General features: G+C 42.9%; 1 protein-coding gene across 4 annotated transcripts in view; it reads left to right on the forward strand.

The window, feature by feature from the left end:
* The window catches only part of MTUS2 (microtubule associated scaffold protein 2), a 342,103-nt gene that overhangs the window by 133,210 nt on the left and 183,706 nt on the right, over positions 1 to 25,187 (forward strand). The window lies entirely within an intron of this gene.

The raw sequence follows: 25,187 nt of genomic DNA on the forward strand, positions 1-25,187 counted from the left end.
ATGGCTAGTGTTAAAAATTCTTGTTGCATTTGTAATATAATGCTGGCAAAGATCTAAACAAAATATTCACATAAGTATGGAATACAAGTATATTACCACAATTGAATATATAAATTTTGTATTAAGTCCGACATTCTTCACAAGCGGATATGGTCAGATACATATATTTGCTCTAAGAGGAGGACATAAGGAGTAAAATTAAATCAGTGCATTTTTCTGTTTGTTGTGCCATTCTCCAATACAGTAAACATATACACCTCTTGTTGGGCTAGGTCAGTGATAGCGAACCTTTTCAGCACCAAGTGCCCAAACCAGAATGCCTGTGCATGCATACGTACTGGAGTGCAAGAAAACCAAAGACCAGCTGGCTGTGCATGCCTGTTTTTTGACCATTGTTTTGGCTTTGGCTGACCAAAACCAGCCGGAAAAACAGGCTGAAAACTGGCCTGAAAATGGTCCCCAAAATGGTCCAAAACAACCTGAAAACTGGCCTGGAAATGGCCTGGAAAACAGCCCAAAAATGGCTCAAAAAACGACCTCTGTGTCAGCGCTGGTTAGCTGAGCTGTTGGTTTTTTTTGCTCAGCTGAGGTGTGGCAATCCACTCTGCTGAGCTAAAAAAAGAAGGGAATATAGGACAGGAAACGGTGGGGGTGGGAGGGCGGGGCCAGCTTGAGGTGGTATTTGCCAGTTCTCTGAACTACTGAAAATTTCCGCTACCGGTACACTAGAACTGGTCAGAACCAGTTGAATACCACCTCTGGCTCAATCATAACTTGAACATACCTGTAGCTTATCTGGCTATGCAAGAAACTAATGAATCCTGGGAAGAACATCTGGCAAATCAATTATGAAACAGAGCAGCTGCTTTCTCATTTGAGAATAACATATCGCTTGCTTGTGGATAGGTTATCTTCATATAATAATGAAGAACTGTAGCCACAGTTGCGATATATTAACCACTCACCAGGCATAAGCAGATATTGGATCTCTTCTGCTGAGCACAAGCTGTGCTGTTTCCTCCCAAGGATAGTCCGGATTTTCCATCTATTAGCCTGGGGGGTGAAAGCTTACACCCCTCAGAGACGGCCCACAACTTGGGTGTCCTCCTGATCCGCAGCTGACTTTAGAACATCATTTGTCGGCTGTGACCAGGGGTCTTTTGCCCAGGTTCGCCTGGTGCACCAGTTGCGACCCTATCTGGACCGGGAGGCACTTCAAATGGTCACTCATGCCCTCGTTACCTCAAAGCTCAACTACTGCAACACATTCTACATGGGTCTGCCCTTGAAGAGTGTTCGGAGACTGCAGTTGGTCCAGAATGCAGCCGCGTGAGCGATATCGGGTGTACCTCAGTACACCCATGTTACACCTATCCTCCGCGAGCTGCACTGGCTCCCCATTAGTCTCCGGACGTGCTACAAAGTGCTGGTGATTACCTTTAAAGCCCTACATGGCACTGGACCTGGATATCTAAGACACCGTCTCCTGCTACACACCTCCCAACATCCGATAAGAACCCACAGACTAGGCCTCCTCCGGATGCCGTCGACCGGACAATGCCGACTGGTGACCACTCGGGGGAGAGCCTTCTCTGTAGCTGCTCCTGCTCTGTGGAACGAACTACCAGCAGAAATCCGGACCCTTCCCACCCTCATGGCCTTCCAAAAAGCCACCAAAACCTGGCTGTTCTGACAGGCCTGGGGTTGCTGATTTTCAAATCAGGTTCAACCCCCAATTAAACCGAATGTATGTTGTGTTTTTTAAAATTGTTCGTATTGTTTGTATTCTCCCCCTGTGTGTATTTTATTTTCATTTCGTATTTGTAAGCTGCCCGGAGTCCCCCGGCATTGGGCGGCATAGAAACCCATTAAATTGCAAATTGCGAATTATTATATTGGAGATACCTTTGAATTAATATAAATGAATATTGGGTGCATTGGTTCCAGCTGGTGGGAATCTCCAATTTTTCTTTTTGTTTTCAGTAATTTTTATTTAATTTTTATTTTATTATGCTAAACAGGTAAAACTAACGAAGAAATCTACTACCTCTACAGTATATACAGATGAAAGGGACGTGGTGGTTCAGTGGCTAAGACCTTGATCTTGTCAATGAGAAAAGTCGGCAACTCGACGGTTCGAATCCCTAGTGCTGCGTAATGGAGTGAGCTCCCATTACTTGTCCCAGCTTTTGCCAATGTAGTAGTTCGAAAGAATGTAAAAATGCAAGTAGAAAAATAGGGACCACCTTTGGTGGGAAGGTAATAGAGCTCAGTGCACCTTCAGCATTTAGTCATACCAGCCACATGACCATGGAGATTTTGGATAACGCTGGTTCTTAGGCTTTGAAACAGAGATGAGCACCGCCCTCCAGAGTCGAAAACGACTAGCACATATGTGCGAGGGGAACCTTTACCTTTACTTATATAGAGAGAGATGGGGGAGAGGCGGGGAGAGGGAAAGAACAAGTGTGTGCGGGGGAGAAGTAAGAACAAATTCCCCACTCAGATCAAATGTTTCAATTAAAGCAGTCATCTTGTGCTTTAATAATAGACCTTCAAAGTCTTGTTTTGCATTGAAATGTAAACAAAACAGGTTTTTCTCACATGGTCTTTCTAATTAATTTCAAAGACTTTCCTTAAAGCAGTTTCGCAAAGCCTTAGCATTTAAACTCTTTAAAAATAACTCTGATATCACTCCTTTGCTGTATATTGCTTAAAATTTCAAAATAAATATCTTACATAGCTGAAAAGACATAGTTTCCCTTCTTTTTAAATGGATTGAAGGAAAACTCATCAAGCAATTCGCAGACTTGCATTTCTGCAGATCCTCATTCTTCAAGTGGCAGTGCAAAAAATAAACTCCCAAGTGATTAAAAGGATGGGATTTGATCAAACCTTGCGTCCATGAAAGTCTGCATTTACAGTTCAGATCCAGCTGATCATAAGTGGCTGCAAAAATGTCAATTTCTGCTATCTCTTCACAAAAATCAGCTGTACTGAAGTGCATATGGGCAACGTCTACATCTCTCTTTTTTCCAAAGTAAATGTTTAACAGCCTGAACATCATGTCCAGTTACTTTTTGGCCATAGTGTCCTGCAAACTGTGCAGAATGGAGAAAAATGTGGGCATTAACTTACTTTTCCTCAGTGGAAGCCAGAATCTGGGAATCTCCAGTTTTAGGATACAAAGAGTTGTGTAGAATTTAAGTCTGGGGTGTCAAAGGACCGCGGGCCAGATCCGATCCATGGTGTGCTTAGATCTGGCCCATAGGGCCAACCCAGAAACAGCAAAGGACCAGCCTGTGATGTTTCTGCCAGCAAAAACGGAGCTCCGCTTTTGCTGGAAGAGGATTGCTAGAGGCTGTCACAGCCAAAAACAGAGCTCAGGAGCCCGTTTTCCCTGGCAGAGTACCCAGCCCGCCATAGGCGCTCCCAACAGTGATGTCAAGCTGGCCATGCCCACCCTGGCCCCCTGAGGTCAAACACAACCCTGATGTGGCCCTCAATGAAATCAAGTTTGATCTAGGTGCTCTGTTTGCCATCATCTCTGACAATAAACAATATGAGTGTTCAGCATTTTCTCACTCCATCTTGAAGAAATAATGCAGAGCTTTTGATATTCTTCAGCACTGATTATACTGTTGTTAAAGACGACACATTTGGTCTGAATTAAAAGTTCTTGCTTCAAAAAGCAATCAAAAGGATATAAAGCTGGAAAAAAATGTGTCCTCTTGTCCACTGTATAGTTCAGTGATGGCTAACCTTTTCAGCACTGAGTGCCGAAAGCATGTGCGTGCACACCCATAATGCAATACGTGCTCGATGCACCCCCCACTTTCCTGGCATATGTATGCATGACCCCCCATGTGTGCCCCACTCCCTGCGCATGTGCACATGATTCCCCATGTATGCGTATGACCACCCACATGGGCCCCACGCATGCATGCACATCACCTGCATGGGCCCCACCCCTGTGCATGCATGGCAAAACCTCAAAAACTAGCTGGCTGGCGGGAGTAGTGCACATGCACGGTGGAGCTGAACTGGGGCAACAGCTCACGTGCCCACAAAGAGGGCTCTGTATGCCACATGTGGCACACATGTGATAGGTTTGCCATCACAGGTATAGTTCATAAGTACAATCTTTATTGTCATTGTACTTAAATACAACAAAATTGGATCCTAACTCCAAATTTGCATTCTAATTGTAAACTTCAATAACATCTGCAAAGAACACATTTCTCATGGGAATGTACTCTTGTATGCCAGTGAACTAATACTCGGCATCTAAAAGTAACAGAAGGAAGAGAAGAGATAGAAGTCTCTTCTGTTTTGTTGCATACTTCTGCTAAGAATATGAATTATCATTTCTCTGAGTTTCAGAAATCGATCTGAATTTTCCCTACTTTAAATAAAATTGACTTTGGGGAAGGAAACTCTTATTTTTCCCACTAGTTCATCTGAGTGAGCTTTCTGAAGAAATCACATGGCTTTTTGATTTCTCAGAAATGACCAAAATAAAAAGGCTGGATCAGAGATATACAAATATTGTATTAGTGGGGGAATCCTCTAGGCATGCTTTATGCTGCAACATCTCATATTCTGTCAGCATATAAAGAAGAACAAAAGAAGACTCTAAAGAAATGATGATTTGAAGAACATTCAGTATTATAGCATGTGTTGGATATTGAAAAAGAAGAAAAGACTAATTTGATCAGAAGGAGAAGGGTAAATTCTTTAAAAACTAAGCTAGAAAAGGGAAATTGGAAAAACCTGTTTTTGACTACATACTGGTTTTATGTTCAGAAAATTAAAGCAATGGATACTGTAATCCAACAATAGCACAATGTTTCCTAGATCAGTGTTTTTCAACCACTGTGCCGCGGCACACTAGTGTGCCGTGACATAGTGTAAGGTGTGCCGTGGGAAAATTACTTTATATATAGTCAATATAGGCACAGAGTTAATTTTTTAAAACATTTTCTAATGGTGGTGTGCCTCGTGATTTTTTTCATGAAAAAAGTGTGCCTTTGCACAAAAAAGGTTGAAAAACACTGTCCTAGATTATGGAGTGAAGCTGGAATCTCACCTGTGTCTGTTGTGCATTCTGGTCTGAGACAGATAAAATTTAGGCCAGTTGGGTGAGCTCTTTAGGTGGTCTGGAGGTGACTGGCATAGAAATGGAAACAGACTGTCACAAAACAATAAACTGTCAATTGAAAACTCAGTGATAATTGCTTAAACAATTACTTTTTCAGGCTTGCTGATTGATAAGTCTCTGGAGACTCACCCCAGGCTATAAGTTGTCATAAAAGCTAGCTATTTGGTCGGCTTTTGCTCTGCATAGCACACAAAGCAAAGAAACATTTGATTTTTCCCCCCATTTAATTTGAGTCTTAATCTCACAATGGTAGGAAAATAACATTTCGAGGTCTACTGTCAAATATATAACAAACTACTGGGGTGGGGGGGCAGGGAATTTGCATGTACGTTTCCTCCTGGGGGAAGCAATTATCAGAAAACATTGGGAACTGGCACACGAGGAACCCTTGGTAGAACCACCATTGCTTGCTCACAATCATTTATTCTGCTCCCTTGGAGGCCATGGGGTGGGGGGGCGAGGGAGGCAAAATTGCCTTCCATACAGATCGCCATAAAGTATACCTGTGGTGACAATATCATTAGAGGAAAATGTTGTGGTGGTTAGGCTTGTTTGCAAATCACAATCAAAACACGAGCTCGTTTTGTTTAAATGCAAGACTGAGATTATTAACCTCGACTGCCTAGTGTGAATCATCTTAAAGCTTTTCAATTTGCTCCGTGTGATTCTTGCCACGTGACTCCTTTTTTTAAAAAAACAAACAAACAGATAGCTTCTTAACTTTCCGTTCGAACAGAAAAGAAAGATAAGAGTGCAGCAGTATGCAGATTTTCCCATCTTATTATTGGCTCCCCAGTGTGTGAGATCTGCAGAAAGTGCTTCCAGCTCTCATGTGCCCAATTTATTAACTTCTAGGAGGGTTTTAAATTTGTGCTGCTTGCCTCGTGTTGAAGAATTTAAATAAATGGTAACAGTGAAAAGAGACAGTTTGGGAAGCTACGGCAAACCTTTCTACCCTGATGCTCTTCGATTACTGAGCACACCAGTCGGCATCATTATTGCACATTTTGTCCTGCTGGTAGAGGTGATGGAAAGATGTAGCCAGATATAGTTGAGGGGCAGTAAGTTAAAGTTTTCTACAGTCTAATCAGTGTTTCTCAACCTTGGCAACTTGAAGATGTCCGGACTTCAACTCCCAGAATTCCCCAGCCAGCGAATGCTGGCTGGGGAATTCTGGGAGTTGAAGTCCGGACATCTTCAAGTTGCCAAGGTTGAGAAACACTGCTCTAATGTGTATGCTTGTACAATGTGTTCAGAAATATCGAGCAATCTGGTTTCCATAGGATAAATCTATGAAACCCAAACCTCTAAAACTGGCCAGCTGGACTACACAAAGACAACCAATCAATAGCCATATCTTCCACATGATGAGGACAGAGGTTGAGAGATAAGTAAACAGCATGAGAGGAACGGAATATTTTTGCAGTTTAAAAAATAATGCACCAAGCCTGAAATTTTAATCTCTTACATTTTTTATTTTCCTTGTGTTATCCCGATTTTTATCTAGTTTTTCACTGTTTATCTTGTCTTTGGCTGCCACGTAGTAATGGTCTTCTAATATCTAGATTTTATGTGACTAATGTATTTATATCATCCTGAGTGTTTTAGTAGAAAAACAAATAAACTAAAAATATAAGTTCTAGAGAGAGTAATTTCCTGTTGCTATTGTCCACAAGGAGATTCTGATTAAGAGAAGTCTGAGCTGACTTATATAGTCCATGGACTGATCTTCTAATCTATACTGCATTTCTGTTGGGTTCAGCCCCCAGATGATTTATACAGGAATTATATAAGTCCACGTTGGGATCATTAGTTGACTAATTCATAGAATTGAAGAGTCATAGAATTATAAAGTTGGAAGGGGCCAATTACAATAGATCACTGGAGTCAACCTGCCTCTCAGGGCAAGAATCCATATAAAAGTGCCCAGATACATAACTGTCTAACCTCTACTCCTTTGTGTCTCCTTTAAAAATTTACAAATTAAATTAGAAATGAATATTTTTTAAAAACAAAAACAAAATCTAATAGAATCACCAATTGACCTAGAAACATTAATTACAATAAGTGCATGGGGGAAATTAGAAATTCTATTCCTAATAGCCATGGTCACCGATGATGGTCAGTAGTTCAATACAAATGGAAGGCAATAAACTAGAGATATTGTTGTGATGAATGTATGTAGATGATAGATAAAAGTCTATTACCAAGAGTTCAAATACAGCATAGATAAAGGTAAAGGTTCCCCTCACACATACGTCCTAGTTGTTCCTGACTCTAGGGGGCGGTGCTCATCTCCGTTTCAAAACCGAAGAGCCAGCACTGTCTGAAGACATCTCCGTGGTCATGTGGCCAGCATGACTAAATGCCAAAGCACGGAGCACTGTTCCCTTCCCACCAAAGATGGTTCCTATTTTTCTACTTGCATTTTTATGTGCTTTCAAACTGCTAGGTTGGCAGAAGCTGGGACAAGTAATGGGAGTTCACTCCGTTATGCAGCACTAGGGATTCAAACCGCTGAACTGCTGACCTTTCTGATCGACAAGCTCAGCGTCTTAGCCACTGAGCCCCCATGTCCCATTCAAAAAATACAATATACATATTTGTTTAATTCTTGACCAAGGCCCTTTATATCAGTGGTTCCCAAACTTGGCAACTTTAAGACTTGTGGACTTCAACTCCCAGAATTCTCCAACCAGCTCTGCTGGCTGGAGAATTCGGGGAGTTGAAGTCCACAAGTCTTAAAGTTGCCAAGTTTGGGAACCACTGCTTTATATGATTACAATATCTCCCTCATTTACACACTATATTTTTCCATGTAACTCTAAACAATTTTAAAGGTAACCCTGAAAAATGTTAGGAAACAGTCAACATTATTTCAGACATAGATTTGAATACTTGCTGTAGAATTTTTAAAAAATGTGTGGAAATTCTTGGAGATATTAACAGTCTTCCTGTTAGAATGTATTGGAGAAGAAAGGCGGGCTTTATAGACTTTTAGAATATTGGCTGATAATAAAAATGTTTATGATGTGCTTTTTTCTAGTGCTAAGAAATCAGCCTCATACAAGCTGTATTCTTCAGGGAGAACTAATAACAACCCCCCTAAGCATTCATTTGAAGTATATTTCTTACAGTGGACAGCCAATTGCTCAGTTTTCTGAACAACAAGGACAAAGCTTTCTTTAGCCAATGTAATTACTTTCCGTCTTTCTATTTTTCTGTGGAAATTGTAGATATTATTTTAGCTGTTGCTCTTTTTACAACAAGTGGTATTTATATAAGCAGCTTTTCTCTCACTTAAAGCCTTGCATTGTGTCAACACAATTCAAACATAATGTTAGCCAAAAGGTGGACTATACTCTTGATGTTTTTATTGGAACCCTCCCCGGTGTACAGTTCTGAAAATTATTTTTCAATGGATGAAGTACTTGGAGAGGTTTTTTCCCCCCCTCTACCCCTTGCTGCTTCCAAAGTTGATTGAATGCACTATAGAATTAAAGGACAAAAACATATGGAATTTTAAGGGGCACAAAGCATGACACTTTAGTTCCAGATTTGTGATCTTTCTTGAATCTTCATTTGTACTAGTCCAGTGTTTCTCAACCTTGGCGACTTTAAGTCCTGTGGACTTCAACTCCCAGAATTCCCCCAGCTCTGCTGGCTGAGGGAATTCTGGGAGTTGAAGTCCACGGGACTTAAAATCGCCAAGGTTGAGAAACGCTGTACTAGTCAAAAACAGATTCAGTAGCCATATATATATATATATAGTTCAAATCCCAGTAAGGGTATGGCTAGCTGATGAGAGCTAAATAGCTTGAAATAGATCTATACTAGTCTCCCTTTATTTATTTATCAGCACAAATAAAAAAACATATATATATATATATATATATATATATATATATATATATGTGTGTGTGTGTGTGTGTGTGTGTGTGTGTGTGTGTGTGTGTGTGTGTGTGTGTGTGTGTGTGTGTGTGTGTTATATTTGTGCTGATAAATAAATAAAGGGAGACTAGTATAGATCTATTTCAAGCTATTTAGCTCTTATCAGCTAGCCATACCCTTACTGGGAATCGATTATTGGGTTTCTGTCTGGATGGTCTCTTGTGACGAGCTGAAAGACAGAGAATGGAAGTAGTGATCTTCCTCCCATATTTGGGCATACGAGGGGTTGTGACTTTAAATATATATGTGTGTGTGTGTGTGTGTGTGTGTGTGTGTGTGTGTGTGTGTGTGTGTGTCTCCTGTACTTAACACCAAAATGAATGGAAATAAGACTGCTGCTACTTTCAATTCCCTTGAATGTTTCTTCATTGCAACCCAGCTTTTGTTATATATTCAGAATTAATAGACTCCATTCAGAATTGATGCCAACTCTTCTCTTTGTGTCAAATTTGACTGGCAGTGGGAAAATGCCTTATTTAATAAAGAAAAATCAGAATTATTATATTACATTATATTTTTAAATGACATTGGCTTTTTAAAAAAAAGATTTTTACTTTTTAAATAATATAATATTGATACTAACCCAGGCTGAGAAAGCCACTGAAAACTCTTATTACAGTAATCCCCACTGGACATTTTATAGAAAAAACAAGACAAAATGGATTACTGTTGGGTAGATCTGCCACTTACATGTCGATACCATATTTTTTAAATAGAAAACGTATTGAAACACTAGATTTTCTTTCAACAAGATCGCTTTTTGACATATAACTGACTGACTCCAGATTCAGAAAGAATTTCAGAATAGAGTTTGCTGCAGAGTTATCTCTTTTCTTATTTATTCTTGGTATTTATGCCTGTTGGATTTGAAGAGCAGATAGGGGAGCTGCCAATTGGAACAGAAAATGATGGGAACAGTGGCAGTTATGGAAGTAGTCACCCAGGTAACTACTTCTGAAATAATAACCAATGCACAGAATTGAGATTGCATTGCTCAAGGCACTAGAGTCTTGAAGACACTGGAGTAACAGACGCAACAGGACAACTTTCTGGCATTCTGTGAAGCACTAGGAAAAGGGACATAGGCTATACTAGCAGCCATTGTGGCTGTTCATTATTTCTAATTAATCCCAGTGCATACAGATGGCGGCTTCTCAAATTGTCAAATATAATCATTCCCACTGCAAATTTATTAGGAGCAAGTGTATGCATGTGGAAAGTATAACTCCAATCTTGTACTACCATGTAGAGTTGGAAAAATTATGCCTGAATTCAGATGAGAGAACGTTGCTGGCTCGGTGGCTGAGCAACAGAGCACGGATCTTACTAGATGTAATCTCAGCTCTGCCATCCACTTTGCCTTAAGCCTTTTTTATTTTTGTATACTTGATCTTTTGATTGGCAGAATAAGGATGATCATGCTTATATTACAAAGCTGTCACAAGGATTAAAACAAAATGCACATGTTCGTTAAACTAGTCTTCAGTGAAGCAGACGGGTGATGGGGCAATCCCAGCACTGCAGGCAGGGGTGGGATTCAAATATCCTGCCCTCCATCTCCGCCGCACATACAGGACAATCCTCCCACAACAGCCAACCTGATCCTGGGTGAACTGGTTGTTAAATCCACCACCACCACCTTGCTATCAAAGTGGATGCTGGGCGTTGTGCTGCAATAGAGAAACGGACAATGTTGTGGCCAGCACAAGGGAAGGAGGAGGAGCAAAGAGAAGAAAGAGGGAATGCAGCCTTCTCCTTCCCTCGTGCCAGCTACTGCATTGCCCATTTCTCCATTGCAGCAGTGCCCAGCATGCACTTTGATAGCAAGGTGGTGGTGGGATTTAACAACCAGTTCGCTAGAACCGGTGTGTACCAGCTGAATCCCACCACTGATTGCAGGATAAAATTGGTTGTGAAGTCATTGCACTAGTTGCCCATAGTTTATAGGTTCACTATGGATGATGATCACCTATACAGTCTGATGGTATAACTTCAGATTGAAGTAGGTATTGCATTACCAAAATTGATGCACCCTCTCTCATTCAAACATCTTGAGAATGTCTGTTAAGAATCTCATTTCCACAGGAAGTACATTGGATTTAGATTAGGCAGCAGGGTTTTCTCTAGCGACTTCCACACTCCCATGTTTGAATTTCGTGCCTTAGTATATATAATCTAGAATCTCACAATTGGGGCTGTCTACAAATATTACAAATAAATAAATATCCTAAATATTACATTTTATAATCATGTCCCAAGGTTTTCCAGTTACTTCAAGAAAAGCAGCACAGTGAGTTTGAAGATTATTGATGTACTCTTCGGATAAGAAATATTCAAAATCACCAATGCCCATTTCAAGAATGGCATCTTCTTTTTCTCCCACATCCTATACATGATGGAAAGCAGATAAGAGATAAAACTGAAGAGCTTTTTAATTTTACTTTTTTGTCCTACCTCAAGCACTGGCTTGTTTTTCCTATGTTGCCATATCCATCTCAGTACACACTAACATACATATTATTCTCTTTTTAAGAGTATGCAGTGTTATACAAAGGGAGGAAAAAACAAAATGTAATCAGCAAAAAGTGTAGGCAGACCCAATTTTTGAGTTCACTTAAGATCTGGAAAACTCGTAGCCACCCTGGCAGGTCTCGTAAAATCCTGCATTACAAGTGATTTTGTGAAGGAAAATCAGCAATCAAAGCACAAGCTGGAAGCTGGCAATGTTTTATTTTTATGTCTTGATTTCACAGTGTTACTTACAAATGAAAATGCAAAAAATCAGTTGTAAAGGTCAGTTCTCGAGAGACATACATGTCTTGAATTGGAAATCATGCTGGCTATTTTTTTAAAAAAGTGAATAAGTTTAAGACTTTAATTAGATAGAGACAAATGTAGGAGAACTGTTTAAAGCATTTAAACAGTTGCTTTTCTTGACATTATCAGCACCAGAAATCCAAATCTGGATCGATACGTCAGTGCAGGAGGAACAGAGCTTTGCATTTGCTTTGTTGGAAGAAATGTCCTTCTGGGTTCAGTTCCAAGTGGGGAAAAAGACACTGGAAACATGGAGGCTGCTTGGAAAGATGGTTTAATGGTGGACAGGATCACATGGCTTGAGTTCCTGAACAGAAAATGGGGATCACATATTCCCAGCTGTTGGATAAAGAAGAGAAAAGGGGGCTTGTTGAGAGTTCCTCAGCTTTTTATACTCTCTGTTTGGCTCCACCTCTCTGTTTCCTGTTCCTGTGTAAGAAATGTATTCTGATTGGTTGTTAAACTCCCAGGGGCTTAACTAACTTTGTGTGTCTTTTGAGTCCCAAGCTTGGTTGAGCATTGCTTCTTCCCAGGTGCCCTGTAGTGAGCTGAGTAAAGGGATAATACTATCATGCCTTAATCCCATCACCGTGGAGCTGAAGTGGGACATCTTTGTTATGTGGAATAGATTAGCTCAGGCATTTTAATGGCTGTAAGAATTTCACCACCATGGGGCAATGCTTCTGCTTTGTGACTCTACTGATTTAAGATTAGCCAATGAAGCCATGTTTGAGGGATCGCTACAAAACTACTACAGCAAATTTGGTGAGGCACAGCCAATGCTGTACAGATAGTATTTTGTGTGATTGCACTAAAAAGAGAGTCTTTTAATGTCTTAATTAGTGTTGATAAAATTAATTTATACAATAGAAATATTTCATATTTTATTTACTTTTTCTTTCCAGTCAAAGTTCCTTCAGAACACTACTTCACAGTCAATGTGGAAAACTAACTGTGGATTTCAGATTGCTAAGCAACAGAATATTTCTACATGTAGAAAACCCATTGTTAAAACTTTATTTCTTTACATAGTAAAGAAAGCTAAAATAGTATATATGCTGATGAGTAAACTAGAATATATTTTTGCAATTCCTAACAACCAGAAATACCCCATACTGGCAAAGAAATTATCCTTTCTCGTTTCAAATTTAAGTAGTATATGTTGTTATTGTCCAATTCTGCTCTAATCAAATGAATATAATCACTCTTTCTTAATATACAGTCTCTCTTTCCCAAAATTTAGAAAACCTTTCTAAATACAGGCCCATTCTTTGACTACCGCAAATATATGAGATTTTCAATAGACTGCAGTGAGACCTGATATACATAGCAGTATAATCCTTCATTAGACAAACAGCCCCCTAATTCAGTTCCAAGCTGGGAGAAAGTCGCTGGCAACCACATGGAGACTGGTGGGGAAAAAAGTTTATTGGTGAACAGAACCACCAGGGTTTGTGGGTCTGGGTCAGCTGAACAAATGGTTGAATGAGTGGATGGATCTTTATAGGTTGCTGTGACTTTGAAGTTTGAACTGTTCTGGGAGTGGTGCAAGAACGAATGAATGAATAAATGAAAACACTTTCACTGATTAACGCCTTTTCTCAGCCCTGAGAAATATCAACTGTCAGAATATACTCTTCTAACTGGTAAGTTTGGAAATTGTAGTCCAAACACATTTGAGGGCACCAGGATAAAGAAAACTTCCATATGCTCTTGATCCTTCCTTAAAATACTTCCCCCACATTTAATGTAAACTTGCAATGCTACCCCCAAAATTATAAAGTTCAAAGTATAATAAAGCTCCTCAATCTATCAACAGAACAGTCATTGTTCTTGATCTGCTGTACCAAAGACATCTAATAATGCCCTTCCTCACTTGCTTATATAAGTCAGTTTCAACTTCAATCAATAAATACATAAATAAATAGTGGTCTTAACTGGGAAGCCAGTTAAAATTATGAACAGGAAAGAAAGGAGTGTGATGTTACCCTAATTATGTGCAGTCCCCATCTCCTGCCAATTTTCCAAGTAGGCTTACCGTCAGATACAAATGTATGCTAAATGCAGGGCTGTGTGATAGTTGCAAAGCCTTGGGTGAAGCCTGGATGTTCTTTTTACGTTTTGACATATTTGCTTTTTAAAGGAGGACTGCCTCTGTAGTTGCTTGGTAGTCACTTTGGGTATTATAAGAAAGATGTGACATGTATGGTACAGGAGGTCGACTAGGCCATACCCACCATGGTCACACCCACCCACCAATAGGGCAGCAAACCTGTTGCTGCAATTTTTGAAGCCCACCCCTACTGGCTGAAATGGGCAGTTGCCATGTTTTCTGATTTAACACGCCCTTAATGAATAACATAACAATGAGAAGAAGCGCTGTGGTTGCGCTGTGGTTAGAATGCAGTATTGCAGGCTGACTCTGTTCCACTGCCAGGAGTTTGATCCTGACCGGCTGATTCAGCCTTCCATCGTTCCGAGGTCAGTAAAATGAGGACCCAGATTGCTGGGGGCAATATGCTGATTCTATAAACCGCTTAGGAAAGGTTGCAAAGCACTATGAAGCGGTATATAAGTCTAATTGCTATTGCTATTCTTTGGCTAGCCACCATGGTGAATATGAGCCAAAATTAAGCAAACTATACTCAAATTATTGCGCATGTGCGGGTTTGGAATGGCGACCGGGCTCTTTCGCTCTGTTCAAACTTGGCGAAAGAGCGCTGGGAAGCCTTCCAAACAGACCGCAAAAAACTTTTGGAAAGGGACCCTGGAAGAGCTCAAGATCTGCAGGGCCTGAGGAATTCCAGATAGCCGGGGGCTAACACTTCGGAGGTTCGTTTTAGCCCCGCAACGCTTTGCAGCCTTCGACCACCCGGCTGCGCAAGGACGGCGACGCTGACGCTGACGGTCAGCGTTTTTCTCTTTACCATCCTGCACGCCTGGACGTTCCTGGCGTTGCCCGTCCGACCTAGTGAGCCCCCTGATGAGATAAGGCTTCATGGTTTATCCTGGTAGCCGCTTCCTGAGCAGCAGAGCGGCAGTAGTCGAAACTGGAAGGAAAACGCGGAGGGAAGATGGCGACTTCAAACAGCTGATCCGCAGCACTTTTACATCTCGGACGCCTCTTCCCTAGCCAGCCTGCTTGAACTTGTTCGCGCTGAAGGACTAATGAGCCCTGATGAGCCCTAGTGACTGGTGAGCCTGGAGGGTTTTAATTTTAATCAACTTCTCCTTAAAGAAGGAAGCGCTGGAAGCTTATTGAGACCTTAAGCTTTGACTGTGTTTGTTACTGCCTCAGACGCTCCCCCCCCCCCTTGGCTCTATCTTGTCCACCCGGCTATTTGCTATCTGCCCCTACGGCTTTAGGAAAGACCTGGCCGTTTCGACTGACTGGTGTGCTTGCTAGGGTGGGGGAAGAGGACGGCCCTCTAAAACCCCCGAACTGAGCCCTGTGTCACTGCGGCCTCTCCGGACATTGCCCTTTGCATCCCGCTCCAGCCACTAGGGATTGTGGCTGAGTTGGTGTGAGAGTAATGGGGGATGGCGACCATGGTGGCAGAGACTGGGCTCCAAAAACATCAGCACTTCCCTCCTCCTCTGCTAAAGTGGCTCAGGCTAGTTTCAAACCTTGGCCCCCTGGATTGGGACACTTACTCATCGTTAAGACTGCCATTTATGAATTACTGGACTTTCTACTTTTTACATCTTGCCCTGCCTGCATACGGCCGCCTTGTATATTATCCATTTTTGAACATCTAATTGCGCAATTTTTTAAATAGTATGATGAGTGTATGGGACTGGTTGTGATTGAATGAATGGCCCACTTTTACTATCATATTGTTGTAAATTTTTTTTGTGTTTTTTAACTTCTACGTGGGGACTGTTTGGGGGAGTGCATGGGTATGTATGATTCGGAGGACCTGCCGGGAGATGCGGGGGCCATGGGGGTGGTTGAGGGGACCAGAGACACGGGAGAGGGTCGGGGTATTACGGTCGTAACAGGGAGGGGCAGATACGGCGGGGACTTTAGGGCAGGCCATTACCGGGGAAGGAGGGTTCGCTACATTACAGAGATCCCTCCTTCCGGCCCTATGAGTCCCACTCCGAGACCAGATGGCGCAAGTGATCAGGACCCTGGACTCAGGCTGCTGTCGCTAAATGCCAGGTCTGTAGTACACAAAGCTCCTCTCGTCCGGGACTTAATTTTAGACGAGAGGGCAGACCTGGCATGTATTACTGAAACCTGGCTGGGCCCAGAGGGAGGAGTCCCCCTTGTAGAGCTGTGCCCAGAAGGATTTCAGGTGCTACACCAGCCGAGAGCCCAGGGAAGGGGTGGGGGTGTGGCCGTTGTTATCCGGGAGTCGTTAGTTCCTCGTAGGGTCCCTGCTCCGGAGCTTGTCGGGTGTGAGTCTCTGCTGATAAAGTTGGACCTCAAGGGTCAAGTGGGTCTGCTGTTAACGTACCTGCCTCCCAACAGCGTTGCAGCAGCCCTCCCCTCGCTCCTCGAGTCGGTAGCCGAGCTGGCAATTGAGTTCCCTAGGTTGATGGTCCTGGGGGACTTTAATTTGCCGTCGCTCGGTGAAAACTCTGACGGGGCGCAGGAGTTCATGGCTTCCATGACAGCCATGGGCTTGACCCAAGTAATTCGGGGCCCGACCCATTCGGCGGGGCACACGCTCGACCTCGTATTCCTCTCGGAGCAGTGGATTTGTGATCTTGGTCTGAGGGGTAACGACATCATACCCCTGTCGTGGTCAGACCACTGCCTACTGAGGCTCGACTTCCGGAGGCCAAACCCCCACTGTAGGGAGGAGGAACCGACCAGGTGGTTCCGCCCCAGGCGACTCATGGAACCATTAAGGTTCCAGACGGAACTTGGGGTCATTCCTGATTCTTTCGCCCACAATCCGGTAGAGACTTTGGCTGCTGCCTGGCATTCGGCAGCATCAGAGGCCCTCGACCGGATTGCGCCACTACGGCCCCTCCGAGGCGGCGGATCCCGGAGACCCCCTTGGTTCACCGAGGAACTCCGGGAGATGAAGCGCCGGAGGAGATGCCTAGAGCACCGATGGAGGTCCAATAAGTCCGAATCGAACCGAGCAATGGTAACCACCTGCACCAAGGAATACACCAGAGCGCTTAGGGCAGCGAAAAGATCCCATATAGCCACCTTGGTTGCGTCCGCTGAGTCCCGCCCAGCCGCCCTGTTTAAGATAACCCGCTCCCTATTAAATAAAAGGGAGGCGGGGGAACCCTTGCAGGGCAGAGCTGAGGATTATGCCCAATTCTTAGCGGACAAAATTGCTCGGTTTCGGTCGGACTTGGACTCCACCCCTGCAGTTCCAGCCGAGGCACAAGAGGATCAGATGGAACACCTCTGGGTTGAGTTTCAGGATGTTATCCCCGGGGATGTGGACAAGGCCATGAGGGCTGTGAGTGCCTCCACCTGCGTACTGGACCCGTGTCCCTCATGGTTGGTTACCAGCAGCAGTGAGGTGACACGAGGCTGGATCCAGGCGGTCGTGACCGCCTCTCTTCGGGAGGGGAACTTCCCCGCCGCACTGAAAGCGGCGGTGGTGAGACCCCTCCTAAAGAAGCCATCTTTGGATCCAGCTGTCCTTAATAACTATCGTCCAGTCTCCAACCTTCCCTTTCTTGGGAAGGTTGTTGAGAAGGTGGTGGCCTTTCAGCTCCAGCGGTCCTTGGAGGAAGCAAACTATCTCGACCCCTTCCAGTCAGGCTTCAGACCCGGTTACAGCACTGAAACCGCTTTGGTCGCATTGACTGATGATCTCTGGAGAGCCAGAGATGGAGGACATTCCTCCATCCTGGCTCTCCTTGACCTCTCAGCGGCTTTCGATACCATCGACCATGGTATCCTTCTGCGACGACTGCGGGAGGTGGGGGTGGGAGGCACCGTGTTGCGGTGGTTCTCTTCCTACCTCTCGGACAGGTCGCAGTCGGTGTTAGTGGGGGGGCAGAGATCGTCCCCTAGGCCCCTAACATATGGGGTGCCTCAGGGTTCGGTCTTATCCCCCCTACTATTCAACATCTACATGAAACCGCTGGGAGAGATCATCCGCAGGCACGGGATCAGATACCATCAATATGCGGACGATACTCAACTGTATCTGTCCGCCCCGTGCCAACTCAATGAAGCGGCAGACGTGATGAACCGGGGCCTGGAGGCGGTTATGGACTGGATGAGGGCTAACAAGCTTGTGCTCAACCCAGAAAAGACCGAGTGGCTGTTGTGTTTCCCTCCCAAGGATTCCATCAATATTCCATCTCTCAGGCTGGGGGGTCAAACTCTATACCCCTCAGAGAGGGTCCGCAACTTGGGAGTCCTCCTAGATCCACAGCTATCATTCGACCACCATTTGACGGCTGTGGCTAGGGGGGCATTAGCCCAGGTACGCCTGGTGCGCCAGTTGCGACCCTACCTGAATCGGGAGGCACTCACAACAGTCACTCGGGCCCTCGTGACCTCTAGGCTGGAATACTGCAATGTGCTCTACATGGGGCTGCCCTTGAAGAGCATCCGGCGTCTTCAGCTGGTACAGAACGCAGCCGCGCGAGCGATTGTGGGTGCACCGCGGTTCACCCACATTACACCTATCCTCCGCGAGCTGCGCTGGCTACCTGTCGATTTCCGGATGCGCTTCAAGGTGCTGTTAATCACCCATAAAGCCCTACATGGTAGTGGATCTGGATACTTGAGAGACCGCCTTCTGCCAATTACCTCCCTGCGACCAATAAGATCACACAGATTGGGCCTCCTCCGTATCCCATCGGCCAGCCAGTGTCGGCTGGCAACTACAAGGAGGAGGGCCTTCTCAGTAGTCGCCCCGACCCTTTGGAACGAACTCCCCGTGGAGATTCGTACCCTCACCACCGTCCAGGCCTTCCGCACAGCCTTGAAGAACTGGCTAGCCCGTCAGGCCTGGGGATGAAGATAGTTGCCCCTCCCGAATGATGAATGCATGTTGGTTACTGTTTTTATTATATGTGTCTTTGTTATTGTCTGTATTTCCCCTTCCCCGATTTTATGTGAGCCGCCCTGAGTCCCCTCAGGGAAAAGGGCGGCCTACAAATCTCAATAAAATCTGTAAAAAAAAAAATCTGTAAATCTGTAAATTATATAGCAAAACTGTTGTTACTGCCCCTTGCCTGTTATACATGTCTCTGCTTTCAGAACTCCAATCTATTCAGGAGTTGCACTGACACTAGTACTATATGTTACACATAACAAATCTTAGATGTTTTCATGCAGAAGAATACAAAAAAACTATTAAAGTATAATTGCAAAGAAGCATCCTTGCTGTACCATGATCTGCCTTTTAGAAAATGTATTTTCCTTACACATTTTACTATCAGGTAGCACAAAAGGAGACAAATAGAAGATTCTTAAATCATTCTCTTAACCTTAAACTAAATAAAATCCCATTTTCATAATAGAGGTAATTTCTTCATCATTTATTTGGAGAAGCTTACTAGAGGAGAATGACCCCATTTTATTGACCCAGATAGATTTTTATTTTTGAGTTACTGACGATTACCTCAATGGAAGTGGAGATTAAGGAAAGCTGATTGCTTTAAATGGCTTGTCCTCTGTGCTTTGATTACTTTGATGTGAAATCGTTCTCTTTTTTTTTCTAATGCTCACAGAATAGTAGTAATGATAAATTCTTCAATGTCAAAGCTAGATATTTAATTATTTTTTATTTTTATTGACTAATGGAGGCTTTTGTTGGCATTTTATACAAATACTGTGTGGCTATAAAGCAAGGGCTCAGTGGCTAAGACGCTGAGCTTGTCAATCAGAAAAGTCGGTAGTATGGCGGTTCGAATCCCTAGCACCGCCTAAGGGAGTGAGCTCCCGTGACTTGTCCCAGCTTCTGCCAACATAGCAGTTCGAAAGCATGTAAAAATGCAAGTATAAAAAATAGGAACCACCTTTGGTGGGAAGGTAACAGCATTCTGTGTGCCTGCAGTGGTTAGTCATGATGGCCACATCATCACAGAGACGTCTTTGGATAGCGCTGGCTCTTCAGCTTTGAAACGGAGATGAGCACCGCCCCCTAGTGTCAGGAACGACTAGCACATATGTGCAAAGGGAACTTTTACCTTTACCATTATATCATTAGTCAGTCTCTCTCTCTCTCCATCCCCTCATTCATATATATGTGAGTGTGTATGTGTGTGTATATATGTATGTTTCCACTCCTTCATTTGTGTGTGTTTTGTGTGTGTGTGATACTCTTAAATGGATCACAATAGCTATGTTAAGTAGAAAATTAACATTTAGCAATTCCATGATGTGTTTCCTACATCTTTGTTGCTTTCCTCAGTGATTTGTTAAAGATATCAGATCATCTCTTTGTATTCAGATATTTATTGCTTTAGTTCAAGTGATAAAACAACAACAACAAAATATTGTAGTGATATTTGCATGTTTCCAGAGCTTCGGCAGTATTAGTTTCATGCCGGGGGAAAGCTGCTTTTCATTTATGCAGGTTCCTTAGTAAAATCTGAATAGGTTTTATTGTGTTCTTTTTATGACTCCTCTCCAACTGAGATTTGTACTATTTCTGATTTTGATGACTGTGAAAGATGTTATATTATAAAAGACTTCATCCCTTTTGTTATTATAATTTGAATTGGACACGTGATCTAGACTGCACTGCCTAATGGACGCTTAGCATTGTTAGCAATAATAAAGTTCAACAAGCTCGTTTACCCAATAAGTGAGTTTTTATACCAGCATTATAATGTATACGTGTATATAAAATGGAAATGGGCTGGTCACTGATGGCAGTTTTGTGTGTGTGTGTGTCTGTGTGTGTCTGTGTGTGTATGCTAGATACCCGTGCTTCACTACGAAACTGATCAGGCTTGATAAATTGACATGTAACGCCCTCAGGCCAGATGAGTAATGCGCCAGCCACACCCACGCCCGGTCTAGCAAAGGGGAAGGGGAATAGAATGTCTAACTCCTTAGCATTGATGTATGATGGTGATGATGATGATGATAATAATAATAATATAAGAAATACTGATGATCAGATGGTCATTTCAAAAACTCCTTTCTTAATGAGCACCTAGAAGCCAAGAGGAACATACATGCCAAATTTCAAGTTTGTAGGCTTTACCATTCTGGAGATTTTATGATGAGTGACTGGTGTTTGGCAGATAGACAGACAGACACAGAGCAGAGACAGAGACAGACAGACAGACAGAGACAGAGATATACATAGATAACAGTATCTTCAAGAGAAAGCACTGCATTCCTTTAACATGCTCCATCAGTGGTCCGACATTCTTAAAGATTGAATTAATTGAAAGACTTATTTCAAAGTTTTATTGCAAATGAACTTTCAGGCAAGAGTTTAGTTTTCTTCTGTAACATATATGTACTAGTTAGCTCCGGTTCACTGACTTTGATCATTTTACAGCAATGTGTTTAATGATCTCAGGCTTGGAATAAGAGAATCCACTGAATGAGTTTAAATTGCTTGAAAGCTTTTTATGGCCAAGTCAGTCAAACTGGCAAAAAAAACAACACCCCACAATATGTACTTTACAAATTATAGTGTATCATGCATAATAAAAAGGACTGTGGTCATTCCTAACCTACTATGCTGTCAAAAGCATGTGCATTGTACAGGCTTCAAGCATAAACTTTGCAATAGCAAGAACTCTCTTGGGATCCTTATCTGCCAAAAGAAGCTGCACTTAGAATCCTTCTACCCAATCTGGAAATTGGCTAAGAGGTGCTAGTAATATATTGTGAGTGTCTCCTTAAAAATTGTGGTATACCTCCCATCTTTGCAGGTAGAAAATCTTTCAGCATAGGAATTTTGCAATATTTGCTCTCTAATATCAATAACAGACATATATATTAAACTTCAATAGCCTAAACCACGGGTGTCAAACTTGATTTCATTGAGGGCCACATCAGGGTTGCGTTTGACCTTGGGCGGCCAGGCTGGGCGTGGCCAGCTCGATGTCACTCATATCGGGGGGTACTTGTGGCGGCCCAAGCATTCCTGCCAGTGAAAATGAGCTTCCAAGCTCTGTTTTCAGCTGCAACGGCTTCCTGCAACTCTCTGCCAATGAAAATACAGCTCAGGAAGGCCACCCACAGCCCTCACAAGCTCTGTTTTCGGCTGTGATGGCATCCTGCAACCATCTGCCAGCGAATATAAGCTTATTAATACATCCTTTCGACAATTATCAACAACAGGCACAAAAAAGATGGGTGGGTGAAGAGAAACTGGATATTAATGTAATTAAGTTAAGTGACCCTGCAATAATTCATTGGGCACTGCCCTCCTGAGGTCCATTTTTGCTGGCAGAGGCATCGCAGGCCGATCCTTCGCCATTTCCAGAGCAGCCTCATGGGCCAGATCTAAGCACCCCGGCTCCTGCCCCTGAGCCTTGAGTTAGACACCCCTGGCATAAATGATCTTCAGAATTTGTTGTTTTGGCCAGATACAATATTGGCTTAAAATAAAATCTGCTATGTCCTGATTGAGTGATTTTTTTGGTATTCTCTGTTGGTAACGCTGGATCGAGAATTCTTTGTTTAAAAATTACCATTGCATCATCTTCTGTCAGGTGCATCAACATCTGACTGGAAAATTACAATTTATGTAATGTGTCATCTATTTGGCATTTCCAAGAAGAAGAATTACTATTTTACAAACCTTGGGACTGGGAGTGAGATTGAAACCCTGCCTCCAAATGTGGACCAGTGACAGACAGACATTTAGCTATTTGAAATATCTTTTCCAGGAATTCAGTTTGAACTCTCTTTCCAGTTTCTCCTAGCTGACACCTGGATTTAACTGCGCTTCATAGAGATGTGCCTGCTTCTTGGCTTCAAAAAGCTTTGAAGCAGCTGGTATAGACTGGGCTCCCCTTGTGAAAAAGAGAGGATTGATGCTTCTGAACTACTCAGAGCAGTCAAAGCAACCTGACAGATATGAAACCAGTTTTAGGGAGTGAATTTTTTCCTTGCTTAAGACATTGATCCAGTTATTAAAAAGTATTGGGGATAAAAGGTACTCTTGTTTAGCTGTTTTGTTAGTTGGCATTCTATATGAGACATACATGGCTATAAGGCATCTCACTCTCAAACTAGTAACAGAATAACAGAGTTGGAAGGGACATTGGAGGTCTTCTAGTCCAACCCTCTGCTCAAGCAAGAAAGCCTATATCAATGAGGGAGAACCTTTTTTGCCTTGGGTGGCAAAAGCACACACGTGCACAATTGCATGAGATTGTGTGCCCACCGCCATAATTTAATAATCCCCGTGCTGTGCCCCCTGTGCATACGTGTGTGACACCCCCCCTGCTGCCCTGCACATGCGCACAAAGCTTTCTTGCAGCCTGGGGAGGGCGAAAACGGCTTCCCCTACTCCCCGGAGGCCAGAAACGGCTCGTTTTCCAACTTCTGGTGGACCAGGTATGTCTGTTTTTCGCCCTCCCCAGGCTCCAGAGGCTTTCCAGGAGCCTGGGAAGGGGGAAAATGGTCTCCCCAGCCTCCCCAGAAGCCCTCCAAAGGCCAGAAACAGCTCATTTTCCGACTTCCGGTGAGCCGGTATGTCAGTTGTTTGCTCTCTCCAGGCTGCAGAGGGTTTCTAGGAGCCTGGAGAGGGCGAAAAATCACTGAACACAGAAACTGGAAGTTCGGGAACGGACTTCCATGTTTCCTATTGGACCATTTTTCACCCTCTGGAGGCTTTAGGCGGCTTCACTGAAGCCTCCGGAGGGCAAAAAATGGCCAAAAATCAAGGCCAAAAATCAAGGCCAAAAATCAGCTGGCCAGCACACGCATGCAAAACCCTGTCTCCTCCTCCTACTCAGAGGTTCTCTCCTTCCAGTCGTCCAGGGCAGTGCTTTCAATTTTGGCAACTTTAAGATGTCTGGAGTTCAGCTCCCAGAATTCCGCAGCCAAAATTCTGTAAATTGAAGTCTATACATCTTAAACTGTGGAGTCCTTGGTCCTCTCTGGCCTTGGTTTTTGCAGACATTTCATCACCCAACTCCTACCGTAGATAACATCACCAGCACTGAAGACGTTATCTAGTTGGCTAATGAAAAGTCTGCAAGCAAAAAAGCATGCTCGGAGAGCCCCAAGGATTCCATGGTTCAACTCTGAGCTCCAAATATTCACATCTGTTCATACATCTAAAAGTTGCCAACTTTGAAAAACACTGATTTACGGACCTTTTAATAAATATAAAATTATAGTTTTTTGTTTTATTATGCTAAGCAGACTTACCAAACAGTAATTGACTCTAATGTCTTTCTTTCCTTTCTTATCTTACAGATGAGAATAATTATGTCTGTGCCCCAGTCTCAAAGTAGGGCAGCTGAATTATCAATGAAAGTGAAAAGTGAAGCCAACACTCAAGCCCACCACTAAGGGTGGGTTTGTATCAATTCAACTGGAATTAAATCCAGGCCTGGGGCTTTTCCAGTTTTAATTGCCTAATTAGTTTACATATTTCAGCAGCTGAAACTGAAGGGCCATTCCAGCAAAAGCTCTTCCCTTAAATCAATGTCAGCACCTTGTAAATTGTCCTCTCCATATAAAGCCTGAAAATGGGTTTCTCAGATTATTGCTGTGACATAAGGGGTAAGCTAAACTAAATTCTAAAATTTATCAGAATCTTGGTGCATGTTATTATCAGATGTAGCCCAGAGGTGATATTCAGCAGGTTCTGACCAGTTCTGGAGAACCGGTAGCAGAAATTTTGAGTAGTTCTGAGGACAGGTAAATACCACTTCTGACTGGCCCCGCCTCCATCTATTCTCTGCTTCACGAGTTGCTGGGCCTATTCATTCGCTGACCTTATTCCGATGTCTCTCCCAGTCATGAATATTTTAACAATATTTATTCATTTATTATTTTATTTATTAAATTTAAATGCCATCCATCTCACCGTTGAAGAATGACTCAGGGTAGCTTACAATATCATAAAAAAGCAATATAAAACAATGAGAATATTGGAAATATTAGATGTTAAGAGTTAATTTAATTAATTTAAAAAATCTAGATAAGAACAAACTAGTACATAAACAGGGTGAAGATGGGATCTTCTTCTTAGCCTACTCTTACCTTACCTTCCCCCAGATGTCCATATTTCACCTATTCCATTGCACTCTGATCCCTAGGGTTCATATTAAATGCTAAACCTAAACTAAAAAACTATGACTTAGTGTAATGTAAAGCATAGCTGATATATGC

The sequence above is a fragment of the Thamnophis sirtalis genome, unplaced genomic scaffold (assembly GCF_051295495.1).
Source record: "Thamnophis sirtalis isolate CommonGarterSnake01/CBP01778 unplaced genomic scaffold, rThaSir2_p1.2 scaffold_8, whole genome shotgun sequence".
In the NCBI taxonomy this organism is placed as follows: Eukaryota; Metazoa; Chordata; class Lepidosauria; order Squamata; family Natricidae; genus Thamnophis; species Thamnophis sirtalis.